This window comes from Pteropus vampyrus, unplaced genomic scaffold (genome assembly GCF_000151845.1).
Source record: "Pteropus vampyrus isolate Shadow unplaced genomic scaffold, Pvam_2.0 Scaffold285, whole genome shotgun sequence".
Lineage (NCBI taxonomy): Eukaryota > Metazoa > Chordata > Mammalia > Chiroptera > Pteropodidae > Pteropus > Pteropus vampyrus.
The window spans coordinates 2,057,515-2,073,734 of NW_011889066.1; the positions used below are offsets into that span (position 1 = coordinate 2,057,515).

Genomic DNA, 16,220 nt, shown 5'->3' on the forward strand with positions numbered 1-16,220 from the left:
GTTTGCTCATTCCAGTTTTCTGGAGGGCAAATAGCTCCCTCTCCTTTTGGCTGTACAACCTCAAATCCAACCCCTATGCCAGTGTTACCTGTGGGACGCCACCATGGGCCAGGCCAGGCCTACAGGGGTCACTACTCTGATTTACTGTTGGAGACTTGCTTGACACTTTGCACTTCCTACCCTCTATGCAGTCCATCGAGCATTTATTGTGCAGCCACTGAATGCACTGTGTAGGAGTGGGAGGATCAGATAATTTCCGCTCCAGGACTTCCCTAGGTAATGACATGTTACTTCCCACTTGCATGGCTGATCATGAATGGATTAGGAGTCTTGACCAGACAGATAAGACTCGGAGGGCTGGTGTATGGAGTTTGGCCACCGCCTCCATCCTCCCCTCCTACTCAGAGCTTTGGGGAGACAAAGCTTCCCCAAACTCCCCAGATGCTTGAGATCTCTCTGAGCACTTGCATAGTTAGAGCACTTGCACATCTTGGGCAGGCTGGGAGCTAGGGTGGTGGGGACCAGAGAGCTAAGAGAGGCTATGGACAGGGAAGGCCAGACTCAGTGGCTGTGGTTCTCCTGTGATGTTAAGTGGCAAGTGAGGACCTTCCAGAGGTGGTCCTCTCTCCAGGAGCCTGATGCAAGTTGGGGCAAGTATTTCTCAGTGATACCCTCAGAGACTGGCCCTGGTCCTGGGTAAAGGATTCGATTTTGTAACCTCTGCCCATTGCCCCTGACCAGACGTACCCTCTGTGGCCAAACATGCCCTGGGGAAGTTAGGCATTGATTTCTAGGCACGTTAACATAGCCTCTCTTTGCCCATAAACAAGCAATGCTGCCTAGATAAGAGGGACACTAGAGATCAGGACAGTCTCTTTGCAGGAAACTGTGAGCACATGTATCCATGGTGCAGGGTACTAATCTGGGACACCACTCCTATCATCTTAGTGGATGTCCCCAACAGCCCATTTACTCTGAGCCTGCAGGCCCCAGCTGACCCTATGTCTGGGCCAAGACTAGGCTGGCGGTGTGTGGTGGAGAGATCTGGCTCCAGACTCCTCATCTGATGAGTGTGTTCACATTCTTGCCATGCGCCTTCCTTGGGTGGGCAGTACAGCAGAGAGAGAAGGGTGTGAAGGGAAGGGCTGTGAGTGAAGGGGACTGCCTCTTGATCCTTGCTCCCCCCACTTTGGGTGGGTTTCTTAAACTTCTTTGGATTTGAGCTTTTACACCCTGCAGAACAGGGATAAATGAATATTCCCAGTTCATAGTATGGTGGTGAATGGTAAATGAGAGTAGATGAGTGACTTTGCACAGCAGCAAAGACCCTTTCCAGGATGTGAGCCTGCCTCCAGGCCAGATGGAGAGCCTGGGTAGGCAGAGCCACTGGTCTTCTGCCGCAGCCAGTGCCACTGCAGTGGGACTAGCTTGTCTCCTGCCTCTGGGAGACCCCCATGCCACCACCTTTGTAACCCTTTGTTACTTTTGTGGCTGGAAGAAGAGTGTTTGTCTTGGCCTGACAGCCAAGAAAGCAGGTAGTGATGTGAGCCAATGGGCCCACAATTGTTTGTAATAGAGGAGGATTCTGGAAGGTTGTAGACCAGAAATCTAGCCTTAACACCCTGGCACCCACCTTGCATGATACCCCTTCCTAAAGACACACAGAGGGGAGGGAAGTACCATTTATTGAGCATCGTATCATGCAAAATATAGGCTGCCATAACAAAGAAACCTCCAAATACCATGGCTTACACAAAGTAGAAGTTTTTTTCTATTTAAACAGTCTGAAAGAAAGCTGTCCAAGCTAATATGGTGGCTCCAGTGTGGGGCACCTGGGCTCCTCTCTCGTTGCCCTCCGTGCCCTAGGATGTTGGTCCATGATGGCTCACCAGGGTACTGGGCCAGCCTGTGGAAAGCTGGTGAGGGGCCGTGTATTCCCTCCCTCCCTGTGAAGGCATGGGCTGGGATCTGCACAGGCCTGTCCACTCATGTCCCATTGGCCAGAACATAGTTCACATGGCCTCATCTACTGCAAGGAAAGCTGGAAAATGTGTCATAATCTGAGAGGTTACGAACGCAGTTAAAATTTGGGGGTTCTATTCCAGGAGAAAAGAGGAGAGAGTAGGAGTTGAATTTCCATTGTAAGCAAACCTATTGTGGTCTGGCCCCAAGCCTGGTGCCATACACACGGCATGCCATTCACCTCCCAGAACCTGGCAGATAGGCGCCCGCACAGCATGCACAGGTCATGGTGGAGCTATGTGGGTTCAGCTCACCCATAGCTTTGTCCACATTCTTGGAATGGGTGACACTGGCAGGTATGAGACCAAAGATCAGGCTTCCAGGATCCACAGCAGGTTATCATGAAGGGAAACCCTGTGGGAACGGAAGAGCTATGACACTTTGGCAAACCAAGGCTGCAAGTGACAAGATCCTGATTCATAGGACAAAAGTAAAGACAAAACCCTTATAAAGCCATTCGTGTCTACTCTTTGAATAAGGCCCAGAATCCTAATAAGTGCCCATGGAGATCGGGAGACAGAGCAGAAAGACCTGGGGTCAGGGCTTTTAGGGAACTGTAACTATTCTTATGCTCCGTTGGTTCAGAGTATCAAAGGCCTGGGCAGTGGGTATAAGGAGAAACTTCTGGGAATGGGCATGTTAACCTGCCCAGCTGTCAATGTGACGAGGGGCTTGGAACATCACATAAAGGGACCGAGGATGGGGACAAGATCAGTCCTCTCTGTGACAAATACCAAGTCTAAGCAGACTTTGCTTTATTTAAAGTTAGGTAAAGATGACTAATGCTATGGAGCCTGTTAAAAGACTGCAGATAGAGGCAAAGGGGGCAGCATTCAGAAGACTCAAAGAAAGTGCGTACCTCAATGATCCACGGCAAGACCTGGAAAAACATATTTGGAAATTTCCTGTTATCTCTGACAGGTAAAAAATTCCTTGTGGCTCCTGGGAGGCCACAAGGGGGTCCTGGCTGAAACAGAAGAGTGACAGGACCGGGTACAGAGATGGATAGAAGGGATGAGAAAATATCGCAAGGGAACAAAATCCTCAATAGCAGAATTAAAATCTGCCTTGGAGACAGCAGGGAAGGGATAGGTGGGGCAGGCTTCCAAGAGCTGCTATAGAGGACAAGCTCACATGGTTCTTCCAGAACCTAGGCAGGAAGGAAGGATGAAAATGGAATAGATAGGTATGGAGGGCAGAAAATATAAAACCAGTAGCTGGGTACTGGAGTTTCCTGATCAGATTCCAGAATAACTAACATATATACTAATACCGTACATAACATATGTAACATATTTAACATAGTAATGCATATAATTATAATACAATGATATAATACATCACTAAATAATATAATATACAATTATAACTATATACACACATAGTGTAAGTGGAGGACTGGGAAAATACCCCACCCACGGAGGGGAGGAGAGCATAGCAGGTGGGTCTCGGAGGCAGAAACTTGGAATTGAGCCCACATAAGCCTTGCTGGCCTCTCTGAACCTCAGGGTCCTAATGTAAAACCAGTATGACTACACTGATCCCCTAGGCTGAAGACAGAGTAAGTTCGCATTTTGAAAATAGCAGACTCATTGCGTAATGGAGGAGAGGTGACAAGCTATGAGGCAGAAAGGAGAAAAATGCAAAAATCAAAGAAGTGCATCCCACCAGAGGAACGTATCTGAGATAAAGACTGGGAATCTCAGACACAGCTTGCCCCCCCATGAAGTCAGGCCTACCCAGGAAGGGCACCTAGGGGCCTTGCAAGGAGCCTTTCATGGAGTGAGGTCTGGACCTTGAGACCAAGTAAGCTTCCAAGTAAGCTCAGTTCATCTGCTCTAACTCTGGGAGCTTTGGAAGCCTGAGGACCCACTGGCACAGCCGTTCCTACCTGTTCCCAGCATCCAGTTCTGTGAATTGGGCCTTGACTCTGAGCTGAGCTAATTATTGAAAAACATGAGAGCAGTGTCAGGATAGGGTGGTACTGGTACTGGCGAGGAGAGGGATCGCCACAGCTCTCATCAAAAGATTACATCAGAGACATCAGCTACCTGAATGAGAGATGAGAAGAATGAAGAGCCAGCTCAAGAGGAGGGCAATCAGAGCTGGAAATGTCTGACTACAAGAGCGAATATACGTTTATGTAGACATGAGTCTAAAGTATGGCAACTGAGTTTTAAAATATAAATACAGATGCCAAATATGGTTACAGAAAGAGAAGAAAGGTTTGCGACGTACGAGTAATAACATAATACCAATCTGGCTCTAAACACCCGGATTGTACAAATAGACTAGCAGTTGTGCAAATGCTCGAAGTGTCTCTCTGAGGACTTTCCTTTTTCCCAGAGAAGTCTTTGCTTTTTAAAAGAACAGTTTAGACTAGGCACACTTCTTGATATCTGATTTTGTATTTCCCCCTTCCCTGAGAAGTCTCTGGTGCAAAAAATGAAGAAATTAGGCTGAGTGCCTCATTTATATGAGATCAATTGGTAACTGGTTGAACAGCTGTCCCCAGAGGGCTCAGCTGGAAGGAGGAATAAGGCCACATGTCTGGTCCTATAACAAGTGGTCATGGGAACTCCTCATCCCACTGAAGCCTTGGACAAAAAGTAGACACTCACCCTGGCTTAGAGCTGCTGGCAGGACAGATAAGTGGATGACTGCTCCCTCAGAGGACACCCAGGACCCATGAATGCACCATGCAGAGGAGTTCTGGGTCCCACTTTGGGGCTGAAACTGTGGCCTTTCTGTGCGTGTCGGCTTGAGGGAGGACTTGGGGGTGGTGACATGGTGAGTGGTAGGAGCTCTTCCCTCCCTAACTCCCTACATCCTGAGCTGATGGACCTTGCTAGAAATCTGGGTGCACAGCTAAAATTCATGCCCTAGCCTGGGCTGAGGGCTACCGGCATCCTGGTTTCACGTCAGTGGACATGTTTTCCTGGTAGCGATGACACCTCTCATCAGCCCAGCAGGCTCTGTTTTCTCCCACAGACCCAGTTTTCACACTTGACCCCTCCACTGGTCCTGAGAGGCCAGCCACTCTGGCAAGAACCATCTGTGCCACCTTTACTGAATGTTTGTGGGGCCCCACGGCCCAGGGGTTTCACTTGGAAAACACTTATTTGATATTTCTGTTGAAATAATATAATAAAATAATATAATTATAATATCTACTGTTTTATTTTAATTATATAATTTATATGTACATAATATAATTATAACATACATATATAATATACTAATATATAGCATATAAGTTATATAACATATATAATTAAATTATAATACAATAACATATAACTATAGCTAAGTAACAAACTATAGACACACATATAGAGTTTAAATTACACAACTACCTTATATACTGTTATTTATGATTTAAATAATAAAACTATATTATACATAATATAAGTAAAGATTATAACTGAATCTAACCACCACCTTCTCTGTGAGGCACCCAGGGACTTGTTTTTTGTGTTTGTCCCTTCTGTCTCCTTCAAACTTCTCCCTCTTCCTCATAGAACTTCAAATTCCCGGCTTCTTTAAATATACAGAAGAATTTAGAGCCAGACTCCCTGGGCTCACATAACCTCTCCCTGTCTCAGTTTCCTTATCTGTACAGGACGATAATGGCATCTTCGTCATAGGATCAGTGTGTGGACTAAATGAATTAACAAACGAAATGCACATAAAACAGAGTCTCGCAGGTAGTAAAAGCTGTTATCGTTGGTAGCATTTTTATACTACCTGTTGTTACGTGAGCATTCCCTCCGTAAACCCACCCTCTTTACCTCAAGAGGCCTAATAAACATTTCTGCTAAATGAACACAGTACTCTCCCTACAGACATTTTATCAGGTCAAATGTTCTCCAGCATAGGTACTTGGACATCTCTTGCTTGCAGACGGGTCTCTTAGAGGTCAAGTCCATTCCCTTGACAAAAAAATCGAGAGACCCTATTTAAGTAGCTTCTCCTCAGTGTTCATTCACAGATAACTACATACTTAACAGTAAGGAGAACTAAAAGCCAATGTGTTCAAGCCACTGCTGATAAATATCAGGTGATAAATATGATAAACCCAATTGGGAAGTTCCGGGCAAGATGATAGAATAGGTAAACACTGTGCTTGCCTCCTCCCATGACCGCATTAAAATTACAACTAAATTATAGAACAGTTGACCTGGAGAACCATCTGAAGACGAGCTTAACAAAACTTCTATAACTAAGGGTATAAAGAAGAGGCCACATCTTGACTGGTAAAAGATGTGAGAGGGGCTGGCCCTACACCCATTTGGGGCATCGAGCATCAGGAGGGATATCTGAGCTGTGGAGGTACCCCCAGAGGAGCGAGGGGCCCCGACCCTACACCAGGCTCCCCAGCCCAGAGTTTCAGTGCTGAGGAGGAGTCTATAGGCATTATGTCCTACACAGACAGTGACCAACCACAGATAGCTTCGTACCTTTGACCAGGTAGCTCCTGGCTGGTCACAGGCAGTGGCTGACCTTGGCCTGCAGGGAAGCCTCTCCCAAGAGACTCCTGAACCAACACACCTGGAGGCCGGCTTCAGACAACAACAGAGAGCTACCTGATTAGCCCCACAAGTGGCAAACCCAAAGGGTGGCCTCAACAAGTATATGAGTCAGCATGAGCGAATCCCACTCTGTGGGGTCAGCTTCAAATGGCAGCTCGAATGCTGTGGGCCAATACTCACTGCCAATCAGCCTTAGAGTCAATCCCACCCACTGACGTACCAACAGCAATCAAAGCTCAACTACAACAGGAGGGAACACAGAACCCAAACAAGGAACACTCCTGGAGCACTTGTAGCAGATGATCAGGAAGACTGACACTGGGCTACATAGGACATCTACTACATAAGGCCACCTGACCAAGACTGGGAGACGTAGCAAATCTACCTAATGCGTATAAACAAACACAGATGATGAGAAAAGAAAGAAACATGTCGCAAATGAAAGAACAGGAGAAAACTCCAGAAAAAGAACTAAATGAAATGGAGGCAAGCAACCGAACAGATACAGAATTCAAAACACTGATTATAAGGATGCTCAATGAACTTAGGAGAAGAATAGATGATCTCAGTGAAAGATTCAACAAAGAGATAGGAAACATAAAAAAGGACATAGAATCCATAAAAAAAAGAACCAGTCAGAAATGAAGAATACAATATCTGGAATGAAGAATACACTATAAGGAATTGACAGCAGATTAGATGAAGCAGAGGACTGAATCTGCCATTTGGAAGACAAAGTAGCAGAAAAGTTTAAGGGACCTCTGGGACAAGATCAAGCATACCAAGATTCACATGATAGGGGTACCAGAAGGAGAAGAGAGAGAGCAAAAGATTGAGAACCTATCTGAAGAAATAATGACTGAAATCTTCCCTAACCTGGAGAAGGAAATAAACATAGAAGTCCAGGAAGTACAGAGAGTCCCAAATGAGATGAACTCAAAGAGGCCCACGCCAAAACACATCACAAATAAAATGACAGAGCTTGAAGACAGAGAGAGAATCTTAAAGCAGCAAGAGAAAGGAAGATAGTTACTCACAAGCTCCCATAAGACTATCAACTGATTTCTCAACAGAAACGTTGCAGGCTACAAGGACTGGCATGAAATATTTAAAGTGATGAAAAGCAAGAACCTACTACCAAGACTACTCTACTCAGCAAAGCTATCAATTAAAACTGAAGGTTTAAAATTAAGAGCTTCCCAATCAGAAAAATGCTAAAGGAATTCATCATCCCCAATCCAGTATTATAAGAAATGTTAAAAAGGGAATTCTTTAAGAAAAAGAAGGAAAACATAAATATAACTAATAAAATGGCAATTACTATGTATCTATCAATAATCACTTTAATATAAATGAATTAATTGCTTCAATCAAAAACATAGGGTAGCAGAATGGATAAGAAAACAAGACTCATATGTATGCTGTCTACAAGAGACCCATTTCAGATTGAGACACACGCAGACTGAAAGTAAAGTAAAGAAGTGGAAAAATATATTTTATGCAAATGGCAATGAAAAAAAAAGCTGGAGTCGCAATACTTATATCGGACTAAATAGACTTTAAAACAAAGGCTATAATAAGAGACAAAAAAGGGCATTATTTAATGATAAAGGAATCAATCCAACAAAAGGACATAACTCTAGTAAACACTTATGCACCCAACATAAGAGCATCTAAATATATAAAGCAAATATTGACCAACATAAAGGGAGAGATTGACAGTAATACAGTCATAATAAGCAACTTCAACTTCCCATTGACACCAATGGATAGATTTTCCTAGACAGAAAATCAACAAGGAAACAGCGGCTTAAATGACACATTAGACCCGATGGATTTGATTAATATTTTTAAAGCACTTCATCCAAAGCAGCAAAACATACATACTTCTCAAGTGCAATGGAATGTTTCCAAGCAAGACTGCATTAGGCCACAAAACAAGTCTTAATAAATTTAAGAAGATTAAAATCATATCAAGTGTCTTCTCTGATGGCAGTGGTATGAAACTGAAAATCAATTACAAGAAAAACACTGAAAAATACACAAACACGTGGAGGCTAAATAGCATGCTAATAAATAATGAATGAGTTAACAATGAAATCAAGGAAGAAATCCAAACATACTTTGAGACAAATGAAAATGAAAACAGGACAACACCGTGAAAGCAGTCCTAAGAGGCAAATTCATAGCAATAGAGGCCTACCTCAAGAAATAAAAGGGCCCTGGAAGTGCTGGGGACACTTGGGCAAAGTCCATTCAGTGCCCTCTACTCCTTGGGATTGTGGGCAGCGTTGTCCAGGGGCTTCGATGCCCCGCTTTCTCCCCATGCAGGCACTGAGGAAGAGCCTGGGCAGGGCTTCCTGCCATTTTGTCTGTCATTGTCTATGTCTAGAGTGGCAGCTGTGCCCTGTGTGCTCAGCATCCTATAGTCCCCACCCTGGACCAGAGGGCCTCCACCCTGTCAGGAACAGGCGACTGATGGCCTGGGACACTGAGCAGTAATTTCAGGTCCTCCCCAGAGCCTCCAGTGCCCCAGCCCTGGGGAATACAGAAGTCCCCCCGCCCCTAGCTCCTCTCTCTGTCTAGGCTTGGCCTCCTTGCGTGCCTGCCCGGTGGCGACAGCACTCCTGAATTGCACTGGCGGCCACCCACCATGGCAGCCAAGTGGTTCAAGTAGTTCCTCTTGAACCTGAAGACCGCGTAGGAGCAGGCCAAGCCAGGCAGTGCTGGGGGCAGCAAACTGCACAAGAACTTGGAGACAGGCAGTGTGGGGGCCACCGTGGGCAAGGGCTACAAGAACTCGGTGGCTGAGCTGGGGTATGGCAGGGCCGGAATCAGCCCCCATCCCCACAAGGGCAGTCAGCTGTCACCAGGACAGCCTGCAGGGACTAATTCAGGCCACCACAGGCAAAGGCCACTAGAACTCCTGGGCCACAAAAGACGAGTCCCACTAAGGTGCAAGCAAGAGTTTAGGTTGCAGCACCTACATCAATAGGCTCATCAAGGTGGACACTGGGGAGAAGAATGGAAGAGCAGCAGTAGCAGCAGCAGCTCTTCCTCTGTGTCCTCTTCCTCTTCTTTCCAGGACCCTGAACTGGACAAGGGCGAGACTATTAAGCAGCAAGACATGGTCATCATTTTAGAAGACTATGGTGACCTGTATGAGGCCAAAAGGAAGAAAGGTCAAAGGGATAAAGAGAGTAGGAGAGAATGACAGTTACATGGAACTCCATGATGCACAGCAAATGATAACAGAAGTTAGATGCTGAGGTTCCAAGGATCCCCTGGTGAAGACCTTTGAACTGCTCCACAGACCCTGTGAGCCTGGGGAAACCAGAGTGAAGTCGGAGGCACTGGCCAAGGGTTGAGGAAGCTGCAGCAGCTGTATGGCACACTCTACAAGCAGGCCACCTATGGTGGCGGGGTGGCAAGCAGAAGGTGCTGTCTGTGGACATTCTTGGCTGGCTGCCCATGGACAAGTGGCCTGTTGCCAAGTTTAGCAGCCCTGGGAGTGGAAGAAGGAGCAAATTATGCAGGCGCTGTCAGTTCTTTTAGAAGACTCTGAGCAACCTTCCATGAAGGAGGAGACTCAGCACTATTGACAGCAGAGCTGTACTCTGATCTTGAAGTCAGCTCTCTCTGACCGTAGTGAGTGGGTAAGAGTAGACCTGGTCCTGCCTCTGGAGAAGCAGCCTTGGTCTCATGGTGTCATCACCAGTGCTGAGGCTGAGAGTGACTACATTCATGCAAAGAAGCTGGTTACCTGGTTTGAAATAGCAAGTCAGGGACCAGTAGATACTCCATTGCATTAAAGACTAGTTGAGGATGTATCCATATCGCAGTGGCTCAGAACTAAGACAACAAGTATACACTGAATCAGACGAACATGGTCTTTGACAGCATTCTATAAGTGGTACACTATTATTCCAATGAGAAGTTGCCTTTCAAGGAAGCAGAACACGTGACTTTACTCTACCCCGGTGCACAGCAAGCTGCACTGAAGTCAGCCACCAAAAGCCCTCAGCTTGCCCTCTCACACCTAAGAGGGCATCAGCACCCAAGCAGCATCTCAGGGCATAAGACTGGATTATGCCATAATAATTGGTAGGAACTGGAGGGTCTTCATTGAAAAATCAAAAAGTCTTTGACCTCGAATCTATTCCATGACACTTGCTTACTGACCTATCTCTTTTCTACTTGCTAAATAGTTATACAATGTACATTTCATACATGGCAGTGGGACAACTGGGTATTCATATGACAAAATAGGAAAAATAGATCTTTACCTCACACCATACACACAAAATTTATTGCAGATTAAAGAGCCAACCATACATAGCTGATTATTAAAGCACAGGAAATAACAAAACAGAAGCCATGATGGAAATGACAGATATTGTTGACACAAACATTTAAAAATCTTGTTTATGAATAAACATGGATTAGTTAGAAAAACAAGCATTAGGCATGGAGATATACGTATGAGCTAACAAGCCAACCATATCTAGAATGCATAGAACTGTTCTATAAATTAGCTAGTAGAAGATAAAAATCCCAATAGAAAAATGAACAGTGTATCTAGACTAGTAACTTACAGAAAAAGAAATGCGATTGGCAAATAAGTACATGAAAAGATGCTGTAAATATACAGGAAAATAAAAATAACAATAGATTTTATTTTGCTGGCTAAATTGAAAACAATGTAAAAGATTGAAATTATTTAAAGTGGGAAAATGGCCACTGTCATCACTGTTGATGGCAGCTCAATTGTTATTCAGAGGATAATTTGGGAGAATTGGTCAAAATTTAAAATGTGCCTGCTGTTTGACCCAGAAAACCCATCATTAATAATCGATGAACAATTTTGTTCTATTTAGCATTGTTTATAACAGCAAACAGTGGGGAACAATTTAACAATTTACTAATGAAAAAATGGGTAGATAAATTACGCTGTCTAGAAACTAGTTCTTTACTTGTCTGGCAGTGAAATTGTCATGATTATATAAAATTTACATTTATATAAAAATTATAAGGTTTTAATTTTTAAAATCTATGCGCAGAGGACAAAAGGCTTGGTTAAGGTGGGATGGGACAGAATGCAGGTGTTAATAGCCTTGACACTCACTCATGCAGCTGACAGATATGTAATGGGAATATGAGAAAGAACACCTAAATAGCCATAGAGTGTGTCCAGTCCATGAGGAAAGCAATATATACTTAAAATCCAATTTCTCTTTCCCAACCCCTGGGGCCCAAGCTGCCCATGACTTCTTACCTAGACTACTGTAGTAGCTCCCACTGATTTCCCTGCTCTGGCCTCACTCTCAGCACAGCAGAAGGAGCCAGCTAAAATCTGATGGTGCCCCACCTCTGCTTAGAACCCTCCAGTGGGGCTCCTCCTTGTTTCACTCAGAAGAAAAGGAAGACCTCGTAAGGCTCTACAGAAGCTGCCTGCCCCATGAACCTCTCACCATTATCACTCTTCTAGTTCAGCAGATTCCAGCCAGCTCTGCTGTTTTGAGGAAATGCCAGGCAGCTCCTACCAAATAGGCTTTACACTGGTTATTCCCTCCACCAAGAATGCTCTTCCCTCAACTATCTCATAGCTCTTTCCTTGCCTCCTTCAAGTCTGATTCAGATGTTACTGAGTGAGAGAGGACTCTAGTTAATAGTTTTTACCTACCTTTATTTCCTAGTCTTGATCAATGCACCCTGGCTATGTAATGTGTTAACAGTAGGGGAAGCCAGGGGAAAGGCGTTCCAGAAACCTCTATACTATCTTTGCAATTCATGTAAATCTAAAGTTTTTTCAAAACAATGTTTAAAAACAAACAAAAGTTGCATCTACCAGCACTTCCCATCCCCGCCCCTTCTTAATCTTTCTCCACAGCACTCACCACCTCCTGTGCCAACAAGATCTAGTTCCTTTGTTCAGTGTATGATCTTTCTTGCCCTGCGAGGCTGTGCTCAATGAGGACAGAATTTGCTATAAACCCAGATCCTGGAATAAAGAGCATCACATTAATCTATAAATTCTAGTTTCTGGGCACCACAATTTATTTACCCAATTCTCCATTAATAAATTTTTAAATTGTTTCCAAATGTTTGCTGTCATAAATAATGCTATAAAATACAAAAGACTTGTACACATATCTTTATATACGGATTTCTAATGGTGGGTTTGCTGGGTCAAAGAGCAGACACATTTTAAATTTTGATAAATTTTGCCAATTATCATCCCCAAAACAATTGTGTTGGGAACATAATTTACTCATTTATTCAGTTGATTTTCTGTTCTTCCCCACTAGAAAATAAACTCTTTGGGAATAAGGGTTTTCCTTGTTTTGTTCAGTGCTGTAAACCCAACTCCCCAGAACAAACATTTGTTGAGCAAATGACTTGGGGAGGCAAGAGCCAGTGCTAAAATTGATGGCATAAGACATAGAGGTTTAAATATATTATTTAAAGTTATGGAGTTAGTGTGGTCAGTAGAATAATGGCCCCCCAAAGATCCCATGTCCTAATCTCCAGATCCTGGGAATGTTTCCCCACATGGGAAGAGGAACTCTGCAGGTGTGCTTAAGTTAAAAGTTAAAAAAACCCTTTTTTTCATGCTTCGATTATAGTTGATGTTCAATATTATATTAGTTTCAGGTGTACAGCATAGTGGTTAGACATTTATATAACTTACAAAATGATCCCCTGGTAAGTCTTGCACCCATCTGATCCCACCATAGTTATTACAATATTACCGAATATATTCCTTAAGCTGCACTTTACATTTCTGTGACTATTTTGTAACTGGCAATTTTTAAAAATCTTTTTTTGTAAAATTTTATTGAAAAGCTTTAATGTTATCTAGGAAAAGGGGGGATCAAAGAAAGATCCATTTTGGGGGGAGACCTCTGGATCCTCCCCAAGGAGGGGTAGACTCAGGGCTTGGAGCCCTGCAGTCAGGCTCCGGACTTGAGCACTGTGCACCGGGCTACACTGTGAGCAGCCCTCTCCTCACCAGGCTGCTCACACCTCATAGTGGGAGCCCCTGGATGGACTCGGCCAGGAGGGGTGCAGGAGGGTCCCCACTGACGCAGGTCTCTGTCCCCTGGGAGGTGCCCAATGCATCAGCTCTCTGATTGTCCTGGGGCTTTTTAATTCCTTCACCTTTTTTTTCTCCCAGCCTCTCAATTCCCCCTCCCATCTGGCAACCTTCAGTTTTTTTCTCTGTTTTGTTGGTTTGTTTATTTTGTTCTTCAGATTCCACATATAAGTGAAATCATATGGTGTTCATCTTTCTCTGTCTGGCATATTTCTCTTAGCATAATACCGTTCTCTTCCTTTCTTATTCACTTGCTATCTTTTCTTGTATGTTGATGACTTTCTGTAGTGTTAAGTTTGGATTCCTTTCTCCTTATTTTTTGTATATCTCTTGTAGATTTTTGTTTTGTGGTTACTTCATAAATACCATGACATGTTTATAGCAGTTTATTTAAGTTTATGGTTGCTTAAGTTTGAACATATTCTAAAATTACTACCATTTTTTACTCACCCTCTTCTTGTTTGTTTTTATCATCATTTTTTAATTCTTCTATGTGTGTGGATGTATGTGCATCTCATAATTTACTGTTGAAATTACACATGATTTTCCTACTTTTGCCTTCTAACATTTGTTATAGCTTTAGTGCAGTTTGATTCACTGCTTTTAATATGTGTTTGCCTTTTTCAGTGAGACTTTTTTTCCTTTGTGACTTTTTTATTCATATTTTTTTATTTTTCTCTTTCTTTTTCTTAAAGAAGTCTCTTTAACATTTCTTGTAATACTAGTTAGGTGGTAATGAATTCCTTCAGCTTTTTTTATCTGAGAAATTCTTTGTATTTCCTTCAATTCTAAATGGTAGCCTGTCTGGGTAGAGTAATCTTAGTTGTAGGTCCTTGCTTGTCATCACTTTGATGCCAATTTCATGCCAATCCCTTCTGGCCTGCAATATTTCTGTTAAACAAACAAACAAACAAACAAACAAACAAACAAACAGCTGACTGTCTTATGGGAGCTCCCCTGTAAGTAACTAACTGCTTTTCTCTTACTGCTTTTCATATTCTCTTTGTCTTTAACCTTTAACATTTTAATTATGGTATGTTTTGGTGTGGGCCTCTTTGGGTTCATCTTGTTTGGGACTCTCTATACTTCCTGGACTTGTATGTCTATTTTCTTCACCATGTTAGGGAAGTTTTCAGTCATTATTTCTTTAAATAAGCTCTCAATTCCCTGCTCTCTCTCTTCTCCTTCAGGCACATTTTGCTGTTCTGATTGGGTGACTTCTGCTACCTGTCTTTAAGTTGCTGATTTGATCCTCTTCTTCATCTAATCTGCTATTGATTCCTTCTAATGTATTCTTCATTTCAGTTATTGTATTATTCATTTCTGACTGGTTCTTTTTTATGTTTTCTATCTCTCTCTCTTTTTATGCTTCTTATCTCTTTACTGAAGTTCTCACAGAGTTCATCTATTCTTCCCCCAAGTTCATTGTACATCCTTATAACCAGTGTTTTGAACTCTTCATCTGGTAGATTGCTTGTCTCCATTTTTTTCTGTTCTCTTTCTGGAGTTTTTTCCTGTTCTTTCATTTGGAACATGTTTCTTTGTCTCCTCATTTTGGCTGCCTCCTTGTGTTTGTTTCTATGTATTAGATAGATCTGCTATATATCTCAGTCTTGGTAGAGTGGCCTTATGTAGTAGGTGTTCTGTGGGGCCCAGTCAGGCAGTCTCCCTGAATACCTGAGCCATGTGCTCCAGCAGTGTCCTTTGTGTGAGTTATGTGTTGTAGTTGAGCTTTGATTGCTGTTGGCATGTCAGTAGGTGGGAATGATCCTCAGGCTGACTGACTGTGAGGACTGACTGAGTACAGCAGACAAGCTATCGTGCAAGGGCTGATTCCACAGAGTAGGATTCACTTTAGTGGGACTCTGGTGCCTGCCGAGTCTGTCCTTTGGGTGTGTCACTTGTGGTGCTAATTGCGTGGTGCTCTGTTGTGGTCTGAAACTAACCACTGTGTTGGCTCTGGTGGAAGCCAACATCATCCACTGTCTATGTCCTGCTCTGGGTCACCTGTTGGGAGCTACAAAGTGATCTGTGGTTGATAGTTAGATTTGGAGGCACCTGGGAGCAGTTATGCTGTGAACTGGGGTCATCTGCCACTAGTGTCAGGCTTAGAGCCACTTAGAAAGAGGTATAGGGCAGGCTGAGGCCAAATGCTGCTTGTTTGGGGTTTGTGAGCCTTTGAGAGATTTTAAGAAACTCAGCAGCATTTGCCAACGTCAGCCATTTGTGAGGAACAGCCAATAAAATAGGTTAAGGCTAGTGAGTGAGTTAGGTGAGGAAGAATTTCAGGGAATCACAAAGGTGAGGTGAGAGTGGTGTTAGTAAGGTAAATGGAGACTCACATTTGATGCCTGCCTGCATCTGCTGGCTAGGAGTGGGGAGGGCTCAACAAAGGAACAATGGCACTTGCCAGTGCTTCAGTCCTGGAGGGAGCTGCCCCTCCAGCCTTCACCCTGAAGCCACATAATTCAGTTCCTCTCCATATGTGCCAGGTGCTTTTCAAGTTGCTATCTCTTTGGTGGAGCTTGGGGAAAGTGTTTGTGAGTGAGTGAGTCTGTGCTCAGGCCCTT

General features: G+C 43.6%; 1 pseudogene; it reads left to right on the forward strand.

The window, feature by feature from the left end:
• The first annotated feature begins 9,207 nt into the window (after nucleotides 1-9,207).
• Nucleotides 9,208-10,555, forward strand: LOC105302833 (annotated as a pseudogene).
• Nucleotides 10,556-16,220: the final 5,665 nt, after the last annotated feature.